Source organism: Ovis aries, chromosome 19 (genome assembly GCF_016772045.2).
Source record: "Ovis aries strain OAR_USU_Benz2616 breed Rambouillet chromosome 19, ARS-UI_Ramb_v3.0, whole genome shotgun sequence".
In the NCBI taxonomy this organism is placed as follows: domain Eukaryota; kingdom Metazoa; phylum Chordata; class Mammalia; order Artiodactyla; family Bovidae; genus Ovis; species Ovis aries.
The window spans coordinates 56,735,250-56,748,148 of NC_056072.1; the positions used below are offsets into that span (position 1 = coordinate 56,735,250).

The 12,899-nt window shown below is 38.8% G+C and overlaps 1 protein-coding gene across 11 annotated transcripts in view; it reads right to left on the reverse strand.

Moving 5' to 3' along the window:
• PPARG (peroxisome proliferator activated receptor gamma) overlaps window positions 1-12,899 on the reverse strand; it is a 122,748-nt gene that overhangs the window by 93,651 nt on the left and 16,198 nt on the right. For all 11 annotated transcript variants that reach the window (XM_015102096.4, XM_060402029.1, XM_060402028.1 and 8 more), the window contains one exon: window positions 6,656-6,747. The gene's annotated coding sequence lies outside the window, so the exon portion shown is untranslated. The remainder of the gene's footprint in view (window positions 1-6,655; window positions 6,748-12,899) is intronic.

Genomic DNA, 12,899 nt, shown 5'->3' on the forward strand with positions numbered 1-12,899 from the left:
ATTGCCAACTAATAGAAAAGGAGAGACTGCGGCCTAGGTGACCCTGATGTTCAGGTGTCAACTTTCAGGCATGCCTGGAAGCAGGAATTCTGTCCAGAATTACATACTCAGGGTTTTTCCAAAGTATGACTGGGGGTCAAGGCTGGTAAAAAGTGGAGTATTAAACATCTCTATAGTTATAGGAAAAATCCCTTTCTCTGTATGTATTATACTACTTCCTGAGTAATATGCCTTATATTTTCAGTGAAAGCAACCAAAAGCATTTTGTGGTTTATGATTCATGCTAGATTTCTCTGGATGCTCAAAATGGATTGCTAAAAAAAAAAAAAAAAGAAAAAAATTAGGTCTTGTCAATTGTACTGATATATCAGTGGTTATTTCTGTACACAAAAGTGTTCTCAATTTTATGACGCTATCTGGAAGAAGTTCAACAACACATTGTTAATACTCTATTGCTACAAAATAATTTTAAAGCTCCATGGGAATTTAGATTTGTACAAGTTATTAGGATGTGACCTTTCCCTTAGATTTCTTATTTTAGGATCAACTTAACATGGTATTTCCCCAGTGGGAACTGTTGTACTTCCTTCGCAGATAAGAAAAATAGCAATCACAAATTATAGTGAGTAAACTTAGGGAAACATATATTTCTGTGATGCAGATGAAACTGAAATCATAAAAGGTGGCCACACCATTCATTCCTTGGGTTTGAAAGGAAAGCCAACTGGCTTGCTAACAAAAGAACACAAGTCATGCCATTTTGGTATTTCCCTGAAATTTATGCCTAATTGTTTCTTGTCCCAGCTACCAAGTCTTATGACTTTTAAAGATTATTAAAGGTGCTTACGTCACTAAATTTCCTATGTCCTGTCTACCGAGAGTATAAAAGGTTAAAAATATCAAACTTTTAATAATTTAAATGATTTCAGATCACAAGATCTGGACTGAAGGACAAGGAGTTCATAAGCGCAAAGAAAGAAAATTCAAAACAACAACTAGAATAATACAGAGAGACCACAGTTGCTTCACTTTATGGTCCATGGAATAGCAATGGCCTCCAATGGTGAAGCTCTTACCATGTTAGGTTGATTCTACATGGCAGAATTTATGCACGTTATTGGGAGTAGCCAAAGAATCAAGCAAGCTACAGCTAGGACAGCACAGCTCATTACTGGCATTTTTAAAAAGGCAAACGAAATCCTGGAAGGAGAGATCAGGAAGAGGCGTACATTTTTCCTAACTGGTCTAACTAGGTGCCAAAAATCAGTATTTTACACACTGTTAGTTCATGAAAACATTAAAATTATGAGATTAGAAAAAGATTAAAAACTTTTTTCTCTTACAGGAATGAAAGCAGTTATAAATGAAAATCAAGTCACCGCCAAAAGTAATTTTTTGCATCCTCTCTTATCAGACCTTTGTGCAGTAAGTTTTATTAAAATTACTACTTGAGGCCAAACATTGCTTTATTGAAATTATTACTCAAGAGTCTCAAATAGTCAAACCCCTCACCCTACCATGAATTCTTCAGTTTAATAAACTGCGAACATTACAAAAGTTTTTCTTTCAGGCTTAATTGTTTGCAGTTAATCCTGTACATTTCATAGCAGTGACTCACATTTTTTAGGTAAAGATAGTATTCATTGTGATCAATTTATATGTTTTTCCAGAAGATGTTACAGAGTTTAGGCACAGTTAGGTTTTAAAATACTGTTTTAGAATGAAAAGATAACTTAGAAATCATTTATCATAATTTCCTAATTTCACAAACATCGAGGGTCAGGAATAGTATATTTTCTTTCTCAAATTCTATATAAACATACATAAATGTGTGTCTATTTATTAAGAACAGGAAAGCAACTTGTAGAAATTAGTTTCAATAAAGATGTTGATTATAGATAATCTTTTTCTTTACATGATCTTTATTGTTGTTATTATGTTGCTTATTTGATAGTAAAATGTATATTACACTGCATTATAGTTAAAAAGCTGTAATCTCTATTTCACATCATTAACTGTTACATTTAACCCCCAAATGAGAGTTTAGAATAAAAAGGAAAGACAATCACCAATATCCTTTTTCTACTCGTTGTAATACATTTTAAACATATAATTTTGTATCTTAAAATTTTCTCTTATCATTATATCTTTATCCTAAAATTACTATTCCCTTCAAATATTCAAACTACCAATTTAAAATATCTGATTGAAATAAACCCTTAAAAAAGCGTCTGTATCCATCTCTCTGGAAGCGCTACTTAGTTAAACCTGCATTTTCAAAAGCCATCATTCCTTTATAACAGCTAGCAACATGCAGACTTAAAGGCCACAGGGACCTACAGCACAGACTTTACATCTGATTTAAATTTGGCACGGCCCCAGGAAATAATCTACAACTTCACTGCAACCAAGTTGGTTTTTCCTAACCCAGAACAAAACCAACACCTCCCGACACAACCCTGAAACTACCGCAAAGCCCATATTATTCTAATATCTAAACAACCAGTGAAACTCTTCACTCTCCACCCTCATTCGTCTGTCATACACACACACACACACACACACGCACGCACGCACACACACACACACACACCCGGAGCTAAACGATAATAGATTCAAATGAACAGAAATCATTTAAACACACACTCTGGAAATATGCCTTTGTTCAATTTGCTGCTAATATATTCTCAGAGCAATGTGAAATGTCATAAAAACGAACAGTGCAGGAGTAAATACATTTGCTCAAAACCTTAAACACAGAACTCCTCTTAAAGCAATCAATCTGAAGAAAATGACTTTTTTGAAAAGTGACGTATGTGCGTGAAGACACTCACTGTATGTAACTGGATAAGACTAAACAGTAACTGTCTAACAATTAGAAAATTAGAAGCCACCTAAAAACTGGCCTACTAAATTCTGTGATATCACTATGATGAACTACCGTGTTGTCATTAAGCCATCTGAAAGCCAGGTAAACAGGGAGAAAGATACGTAATCTAATAGGGAAAGAAGCAGAAATACTACATAAAGCATAACTGTTAGTGATTTAAAAACATACACAGGTCAGCTAGAACTGCAAGAAAAGAAGCAGAAGTTAGAACAGCAGCTCCTTAGTTTAGTATAGTGTGATTACCGGTGGTCTTTTTCTTGTAAACAATATTTCACAGCTTCTCAGTAACAAAAACATCTTGAAAGAATTTAATGTGAAATGAGACAAACCCAATGGCCCAAATTCAACAGCCAAAGTCATTTTATCTGTCCTCGTTCCTAATCTTATTTCTGTTCATACCACCTCCCCACCTTGAAGGTTTCGGAACCCTATCTGGGTGCCAGCCCTGCAGCTCTGAGTGCATACCTAGCAGCATAGCTGAGCGGAAAGTGTATTTACAGAGGGCAGGCCCGAACCCTGCATGTGAACACATACAGAAAACGATAAAGATCGTGGGGTCCTATTAGTAATTTACAGGACTGCGATTTGCTCTGGCCGGTACACCTCTAATTGAATTCCTTAGCCATAAAATCACTGGGACCAAACGAGTTCAGATATCTTTTATCTAAACCCTTTTTTCTCCCTTGCCATCAGTTAACATAATTCTTATGGGGCTTTTCTTCTTTTTATAGATTCATTTGTCTTAGTTATAAATTAACCCAAAAGCAACTCTCCTGACTACCCAGCGCTCCAGTTTCCTGTGTGCCAGGTTCCTTCCTACTTGTACCACTTAGGGTACGGGGCCATTTAACCTTCTGGTTGGTAAGTGATGTCCAGGAAATCATCTCTAGATGTTTAAAGAAGATTCCTCAGAAGGAGAAACACCCCCAGGCAGAGATTCTGCTCAAAGCTGGGCACCCTAGAAAGAAGGGGAGTGGAACTGCTAAAGACTTCCACTTATTTTTTCACCTTTTAAAGTGCTGGTAAAACATACACTTACATAAAAATGTACCATTTTAACCATTTAAAAAGGTACAGCTTTGTGGCACTAACAGCATTCACGCTGCTATGCGCCCATCACTACCATCCCAAACTTCTTCATCTGCCCAGACTGAAACTGAGCTCCCTTTAAACACTGAACTGCCATTCCCATCCCTCCCAGCTCCTGGGCACCAGCATGCTTGCCATCGCTACGAATCTGACTGCTCTAGATGACACTTCAGTTTCTTCTTGTTTCTCTTAAGGTTTCTGAACTCGCGTAGTTTACCAAATTGGTTGAACACACAAGAGAGCTGATGACAAAAAACCCTTCGGGGAAGAACTAACACTTAGTATTTTGTTTTTCGTGCCCAAATGCTCATTTTCAGAAGCCAGAGTACAAGTCTGCCCCTTCCTTGGTCTTTCAAGAGTTTAGTCTTTTGATTTTAAATTGGCTTTGTTTTTTTTGGTGTTTTGTTGTTTTGGTTTTTTTTTTTTCAGTTAAACTGATTTTCAAAGCAAACAATACAGCTATCGACTTCCTTTAAGAATCAAAGTTCCCTTATTATTCCTTGTATTCACAGAACTCCTAGACATTTTACCTGAAAACAGCGCGATCTTCTCTTATCTTCACCATTCAAATATAGGGCTCCTAATTCTACGGGCTCGTTCCAATGCTGTCTTGCATCAAGAACGGTGGACCAAGAGATCATTAATGAGGCACAGACTTAGTTTGCACGCTGAAGTCACACCCTGACCATCGCCAGCTAAAATTTTCGCTAAGAGGTGGTTTCTGAGGACGCAGAGCCTTGTGGGTGTTTCCCCCGACTCACAGGTTTTCTAGGGGCTGGAAGCAACTGGTTGGAGAACCACCTGAGGAGGAAGCCTGTGGAGCTGAAGAACTATGTGGGGAGGAAGGCTGTGGAGCCTAAGGAAGCTCTGCGCATGCACAAGGCTAAGAAGGAGCTCACGGTGTACTCCTTGAGAAGAGGGTTCTAAAGTTGGCAAACAAACAGAAACTCCCTCTGAAAACCAGTGAGACTCTAATGAGAATGGTTACTGAGGGACTCCAACGTAACTTCGAAAGAACGTCTCATCTTGTTGACCGAAAATTGCAAAGATCCAGTTTCCATGTCACTTGTGCTGGGCTTCCTACTGTGAACGTTTTACAACCACAGCCCGACGAGGAAAACTAATAAATGGGTTGGCACGAGAATGTAAACAGCTTTATTCGGATTTCACCAGTTTTTCCACTCACGCCCTTTCTCAGTTGCAGGGCCCAATCCAGGATCCCACACTGTGTTCTGTAGCTATTTCTCCTTATTTCCTCCAGTTTCTCACTCTTTTTTCTTCTTTTTCTTGAGTGTAAGTTTTAGGGAGGTATACTTAACAGACAGTGAAGTGCAGTTGAGCGTACAGTGCCTCAGCCTTTCCTTGTCTTTCACGCCCTGGACACTGTTGAAGAACGCTGCTGAGGTTCTTCGTGGGATGTCTGTTTAGATTTGCCCAACACTGTCTCAGGTTCAACTACCGTTATGGATGTGGGGGAAGAATTCTGAGGACCTGATGGGCCCTTTTCCATATGTCTTATTACTGTGGATATAAACCTATTGACCTGGATTACTTGGTTGAAGTGGGCTCTGCCAGGATTCTCCCCCATCAAGTAACTACTTTTCTCTTTGTAATTAATAAATATTTGGAGGGAGATACTTTGAGGTTCTGTGTCCATATTCTGCTCCTCCTGACACTCATCTTCTGAGTACTGGTCAGTGGCCCTGCCGGGAGCAGTCACTGCTGCTGGGGTTCTCCGAAGGCAAACTTTCGTCTCCCTCATCCCTTTCACGTTTACTAATTTAAACTCTTCTGTACGGAAAAGTACTTTTCCTTCCATTTACTTAATCATTCAGTTATTCATTTATTTTGTTTTGCGCCTTACTCATTCAGTCATGTCTGACTCTTTGCAACCCCACAGACTGTAGCCCACCAGGCTCCTCTGTCCATGGGATTCTCCCGGCAAGAATACTGGAGTGGGTTGCCATTTCCTCCTCCAGGGGAAACTTCCCGATCCAGGGATCAAACTTGTGTCTCCTGCATTGGCAGGTGGATTCTTCACCATCTCAGCCACCAGAGAAGCCCTTTATATCAGTATAGAATCATGTGTGTGTGTATATACATATACATACGTACGTACATGACCGTATATACATGGGGGTCGTAATCCAAAGCTGTAGTTCTTAAAAATGTTATTGTTCAAATTATTCCAGCCTTAGTCACTGGGAGTTGGAATTATTTGAATAATAAAATAAATAACTGTAGCACTGGATTTTAATACGCCAGATAGAATTTATATACCCGAGCATTGGATAAATTAAGCTACTTTCTCCTCTGTAACCTGGCATCATGGCTGCAAGACTTATAGGGAATCAGGCAAGATATTTTCATTTTTCTCTCAATTTAACTACTAACACAGGAAGCTAACATAATGTACTTGAGACTTATTTTCTAAGGATCTGAGTTATTTTCTCAACTTCTAGGTCACTTTCCTATCTTTGTTTTGTCTTAGACAAGTTAAGTTACTGTGGCCTCTGTTCACTGACTGGTAGATTATACAGTAGAAAGTATTCTGATAGTCAAAATAAAAGCTCTCTAAGAAATTTTGCAATAAAATACTATGAAGCATTCGCAGTATTTTTTTTTTAAGATTCATTTAAATACAAATTTAGTACAATAAGTTCTGAGTTTACCTACCGTTCAGGAGTGACACTTGTTTAAGGAAACGTCCCTCTTGTATGTCTGTGGCTTAAGAGTTGTATGTTGTGGCTTCTTTCAAACCTGAACAACTGAAAAGAAAGAAGATTTTTAATATACACACATATTCAAAATTCTTAGACAACCTCAGCTGTCAAAATGGATAAGCAGAAATACATGTGTTTCCTCTGTTGGATTTCATCTTGAATGTTTGCTTTCCCTGAGCTTAAAACGCTTTGTGTTGTCTAGAAGCAAACAACAGACTGACTCATAAATCATGGAGAATCTTCCTGAAAAGGCAAGTCTGTCACTGATCATGAGTCAAGGTCCTTTGTCTCACCCATCTTTTATGCAGAATTGATAATCGCACCTATGTTGCTGAGCAGACTTAAGAAAAACTAGATCTTAAAAGGATTACTAACCTCAAAAGATAGGTGATTGATAAAAGTTATATACAGCAAAGATGACATTTATGAAAATACAAGCTTGTTCTAGAGGGCACATGCCTGCTAACCTAAAGTAAAAGTGTAACAGCCATTTAGAGACAAGAGACGTCACACATTTCATATGGAGCCTTTAAAAAAATTTTTTTTAACTTTTTATTTTATTTGTGAGTATAGCCAATTAGTAATGTTGGGACAGTTTCAGGTGGACAGTAAAGGGATTTGGCCTTATACATACATGTATCCATTCTCCCCCAAAGTCCCTTCCCAGTGGAACAGATTTATAAAAGGAAGACGCAGAGAGCAGATTATTGAGTAATCATGCCAAAGGTCTAAGAATGTGTATCCTTGGCTCTTACAAAGGACACAGGGATCCGAGAATAGCTGTGTGTTCCATAAAGACAAAATAGCACCCAGTGGCAAAGCCTTATCATCAGGGCCTTCACAGCCAGACCCAACATTCTGCCCAGTCTAACCTCCCCCTAATTCTCATTTTTCTTTCCTTTTTTAAAAAATTCTGCACCCTTCCATCTGGAATTTGCAAAAACTAATCTGTTACACCCAATGAATGGCATGAATGTGTTGCTGTTGTTCAGTGGCCCAGTCATGTCTCCTTGCAGCCCCATAGACTGCAGAACACCAGTCCTCCCTGGGCCTCACCATCTCCCCAAGTCTGCCCAAGTTCATGTTCATTGCATTGGTGATGCCTTCCAGTCGTCTCATCCTCAGAGGCCCTCATCTCCTTCTGCCCGAAATCTTTCCCAGGGGAGGGAATAGCAAACCACCCCAGTATACTTGCGGTGAGAACCTCATGAACAAAGGCATAAACGTAGTGGATCATGAACATAAAATGTTTTCTCATTTTGTTATTTCTGCATGAAAGGAATGTAAACTGCAGCCCACGTATTTTGTTTGACTATTTGTTTCCCCAGCATTGGTTAGTACTTCTGTTTGGCAATTGAAAACTTCCTAATGTGAACTCAGTATCAATGGTTAAGGTAACTATTTTGTGTTCAGCATGGGGCACAGACAGAGCTAACTTGCCTGAGTTTTAGACCATCATGCTTTGCTTTCTGACTGTTGATCTGTATTGTAGCGATGTAGTCTGCATGTGAAACACTCTCTCATCTGTTAGTGAAAAATGAAAGGAGTCCCCACATCAATACGTGAGAAACAGCTTATCTACAATGGATTACCACTTTGACTTTTTTCACCCTTAAGTCAACTAAAAAGGGTTTAAATATGTGAAAACACAAGGAAAGAAATATTGATAAAGAAAAATTTGAATAAAATCTCTATCTGAAAAAGTAAAGAATGTTGACGTCAGGCCAAGATTAAATCATATTAGCTTTTTTTGACACTCACCTGAAATACATATGAATTCATTAAAAAAAAAAATTGACAGGAAAAAGTTAAGCTCTCTGGAAACTGCTACATATTCCTACCTTGCGGCCCTAAGAGTTGGACCAGACAGAAAACTGGGCCAGTTTCTGTGACTTTCAGGAAGTCTCTCTAACTTTTTCTCAAGCCCCTTCTCTTTGGTAAACTCAGTAATCCGCTCTCTGTATCCATTTAGAACTGCACTGCGCCATAGAAGGTGTAGTTTCCAGACATAAAATGTAATAATCGGGCAGAAACTAGATCTATTCTGGGGGCAGTATATACCAAGGGTTATAGTTCTTTCATGCTCCCCGTCTGATCAATTAAATGCAGACTGGTGTAGAGTCATTCATTCATAAATCTCTCTCCTCGTCGACGTAAGCCAGAGAATGAGGCTGCGAAGAGAGCAGACGAGCCCCTCCCACTTCAACACAACCCACACTAGACAGGGTCTGTTCACATCTACCCATCCACCTTTCTATTATCCGAGACAAGCTTTCTACCAGAATCTAAGTAGATGATATTGCAACTTGCTCTACGCTCTCTGAAATGGTGAAAATGGTAAAGGCTGACTTAAGAAACAGGAAAATAATTAAAAATGGAAACAACTGAAAACTTATCAAAGAATTACTTCCCCAAGAAGCTCTGGGCCTTGATAATTTTTTTTCAAGTGTTCAAGGCAGAAATGCTTTTTGCTACAAAAATTGTTTCTGAGTAGAAAGAAAAAGAGTGACCAAATTAATTTTCAACACCTAACAAGAACAAAAATACCAACTTCACTTGTTAATATTGACACTAATGTACAAATAAAATGCTAATGAGCAAATGCCAATAGTACAGTAAAAGAATAAAACACCATAATAAAGTTGAATTTATCTCAGAAAGACAAAGAAGATTTGATATTGGAAAACCTATTAGAATAATGTGTTCCAGCACTGGAACCACATGACTATCTCAAAAACCACCAGAAAAATACCCGGTAAAATTCAACATTCATTCTTGAAAATATTTCCTTAGAGATCTAAGAAGCTTTAAAAACAAGAGTATTAATCTCAAAGTTACAGCCAACATCATCTTATTTGTGAAAGATTACAGCAGCATCTCCCCAAATATGCGTTCTATAGATACCTAGATTCCTCAAGATTTTCCAGTGGAAAAGCTTCCACCACGAAAAGAATCTGCACATATTGTTCATCTTTGGAGATTAATAAAGTACATTAACATTGCATATGTTCTGTAAGCTCCGCAATCAGAAAAAAACCCAACAGTATCAACAATAACAATCTGCTTAGCTATTTAGCTCACTAGTTTTCAAATGTATTTGAACATTTTTCTCACTTTCTATTATTTCACTCAACCCACTTCAGTGTGGCTTTCACCACCCACCTTTCTACTGAAACTCAAGCAAAAGTGACAAGTGGGCTCCTTCTTAATAAATCCATTAGGCTTTTCTTGGTTTCATTCTATTTGCCCAATGGTGCGCCGTTAAGTGAAAGTCGCTAAGTCACGTCTGACTCTTTGCAACCCCATGCACTATAGCCCGCCAGGCTCCTCTGTCCATGGAATTCTCCAGGCCAGAATACTGGAGCAGTTGCCATTCCCTTCTCCAGGGGATCCTCTCAACCCAGGGACTGAACCCGGGTCTCCTGCACTGCAGGCAGATTCTTTACCGTCTGGGTCACCAGACGTTCAAGGAGGCTCAACTCAAAACCACAGAAGACCCTCTCACCTCCCTTTCCTTTGACTTTTTCATGTCCTATGCTTTCCAAAGCATCTCCTTCAGCAAAAGTCCTCCTAACTCAACATGTCCTCCATCCCTAGCCCAGTAATGTCACAATCTCGCCTTCCTCTCTGTCCGAGCTCTTTAGAACTGTGGCAACTTTAAATCTCCTCCAACTTTTCATGTCCAGCCCCTTTCTACTCATTCTCCAATACCTGCCAAAAATGCAGGAACTGACCTAGTAAAATCAACTATTCTAAGGGACAGGGGAAAGAAAAGAAAAAGAAGGAAAGTGAAGTCGCTCAGTCGTGTCCGACTCTTTGGGGCCCCATGGACTGCAGCCCACCAGGCTCCTCTGTCCGTGGGATTTCCCAGGCAGGAATACTGGAGTGGGTTGCCATTTCCTTCTCTAAGATGCTCTCAAATGAAAAGTCTCTTTGGTGCACTGAGGGAAGGCGAAAGTGTATGAATGCTCCCAAATGACTAATTTCTATCCCATTGAGTTAAATACCTGGTCTGCCACTGACCTCTCTGCCCCCAAATTGCTGACTGATTCCATGAGAAGCCAGAGTCAAGATGAGCCAATCATACCCTTCCCTAGACTTTTATAACATTCCCATTCAAAACTGGCTATTAGATTGATGTCTATAGCCTGAGGTGACAAAATCAAGTGACTTTATTTGAATGCAGAGGAATTTAAGAGAAAGGGAAAAATGGAAATAAAGAAATCTCCTAAGAGGGGTTGGTTTTCAGTGACGGTGGAGTTACTGAATATAAAGATTTGGTGATCTACTTTACTTTGTCCCAAGTAACAATTCTAAGTACTTTCAGGTTGCTTCCTTCTAACACATAAACCAATTGGCAGGGAACCAAAACAACTGAAAAGCTTGGCTCTAATCCTTGGGTACCTCTGAATACAGGTACACTTCTGCGGATGGAATTGTTAGGTGTGGAACGGTGCTGGTAGTATGGGGTGTAGTTATCTCATTCTCCGGCAAGTTAAATACTGGGAAATTAGACTCTTGTTAGCGTGTGCAAGACAAGGTGCCTGGGTTTAGGCTGCCTGAGTTCAGATCTTAGTTTTATCACCTGGCAGGTTATTTTTACCTCTCTGTGCTTGTTTCTTCATCTGCAAAATAGAGATAATAGTGTATACCTTTAACAGGTTGCTGGCAGACTAAAATGAGACAATGTATGTAATGTGCCTAAAATAGAGCCTGATATAGAATCAGGGCTTGGTAAATATTAACTATTACTGTCAATTGCTGGGTTATTTTTTTGATGCCTGAGATAGTTAAGGAAGAGTCCTTTAGAAGGATGGGTAAATGACAGTTTAGCTGAGGATTTAAACTGTGGAGCAGACTGAAGTGGAGACTGAACTGGAAGGAAGCATTACCTAAACATGAAATCCTATGGTTACATTTATAAACCAATCTTTATTATCCCAGTGAATAATAATATTACTCCAAAAAGTCATGATACCTATTCAGGATTAGGAAGGAGAATGAAACTGCAGATTTGAAGTGAAAAGCAATAGGGACTTCCTGGTGGTCCACCGGCTAAGACTCTGTGTTCCCAACGCAGGGGGCCTGAGTTTGATCCCTGGTCAGGGAACTAGATCCCACATGCTGCAACAAGAGCTTTCACGCCCCAACAAACATCAAAGATCCTGCAAGCCACAACTAAGACCCGCCACAGTCAAATAAATAAATAAAACTAAATATTAAAAAAAAAACAACAAGACTTCTAAACTTAAAAAAAAAAGCAACAATTATTTGTTGAGCATCTGACATTTGTTAACAGTGTTCTAGGCACTGGGGATAAACAATGAACAAAACAGAGAAATATTCCAGCTCTTGTGTAACTGTGTAAATCAGGATGTAATTTAAAAAAATTAGATGGTGCTAAAGGATCCCATGATATATCTGATACATGAACCATGTGGAAAAATGAGGAACTAAAGTTGTTAAAGACAATTAGCTATTTCAATAAGCTATGGTGCTTTACTAGGAATTATGACTTAAGATCTGTTGATCCCCTTCTCCAAATCTGAGGATTAGCGATTCACTAATTTTTTAAAAAATCAATCAAAATCCATTTATAAGGGATAATCAATTTTATTTCATATTTGAAAGAGCAACATAAGCATGTTGCTCACGTTACATTCGGAGTGAAAAATCCTGAATGTGCTCGTGGTGACTACAGCTGTTAACACTGTATTATATCAAAATTTCCGAAGAGCATAGAGCTTACATGTTCTCTCCAAAAAGGAAAAAATAGATAAATAAAGGAGAGAGAGGTATTTGTGAGGTGATGGATGTTAACTAACAAACAGAGGGAAGTCTTCCACAATGCACAGGTATTTCAGATCACCAGAATGTACATTTTAAATTTATGTCAATTTATGTCAGTTATGTCAATCACACTGCAATAAAGAAAAAAAAAATACCTATGTCCTTATTTGATTAGTCGATTAAAAATACATTCCTTTTCCATACTGTATTTAAGAGACTGGACCAAGAAGAGAGATACTCGAAACTGGGAAATGAGAAAAGGAAGAGGGCCATCAGATGAGAGAGCAGAAAAAGAAGGAAAAAAAGGGACAGAATATGGAAAACATCAGAATATTTAAAAAAAAAAAAGGGGGGGGGGTGGGGAGTAAGAACAGAGTTAGAGTAACCTGGCAATGCAGGACACGTGG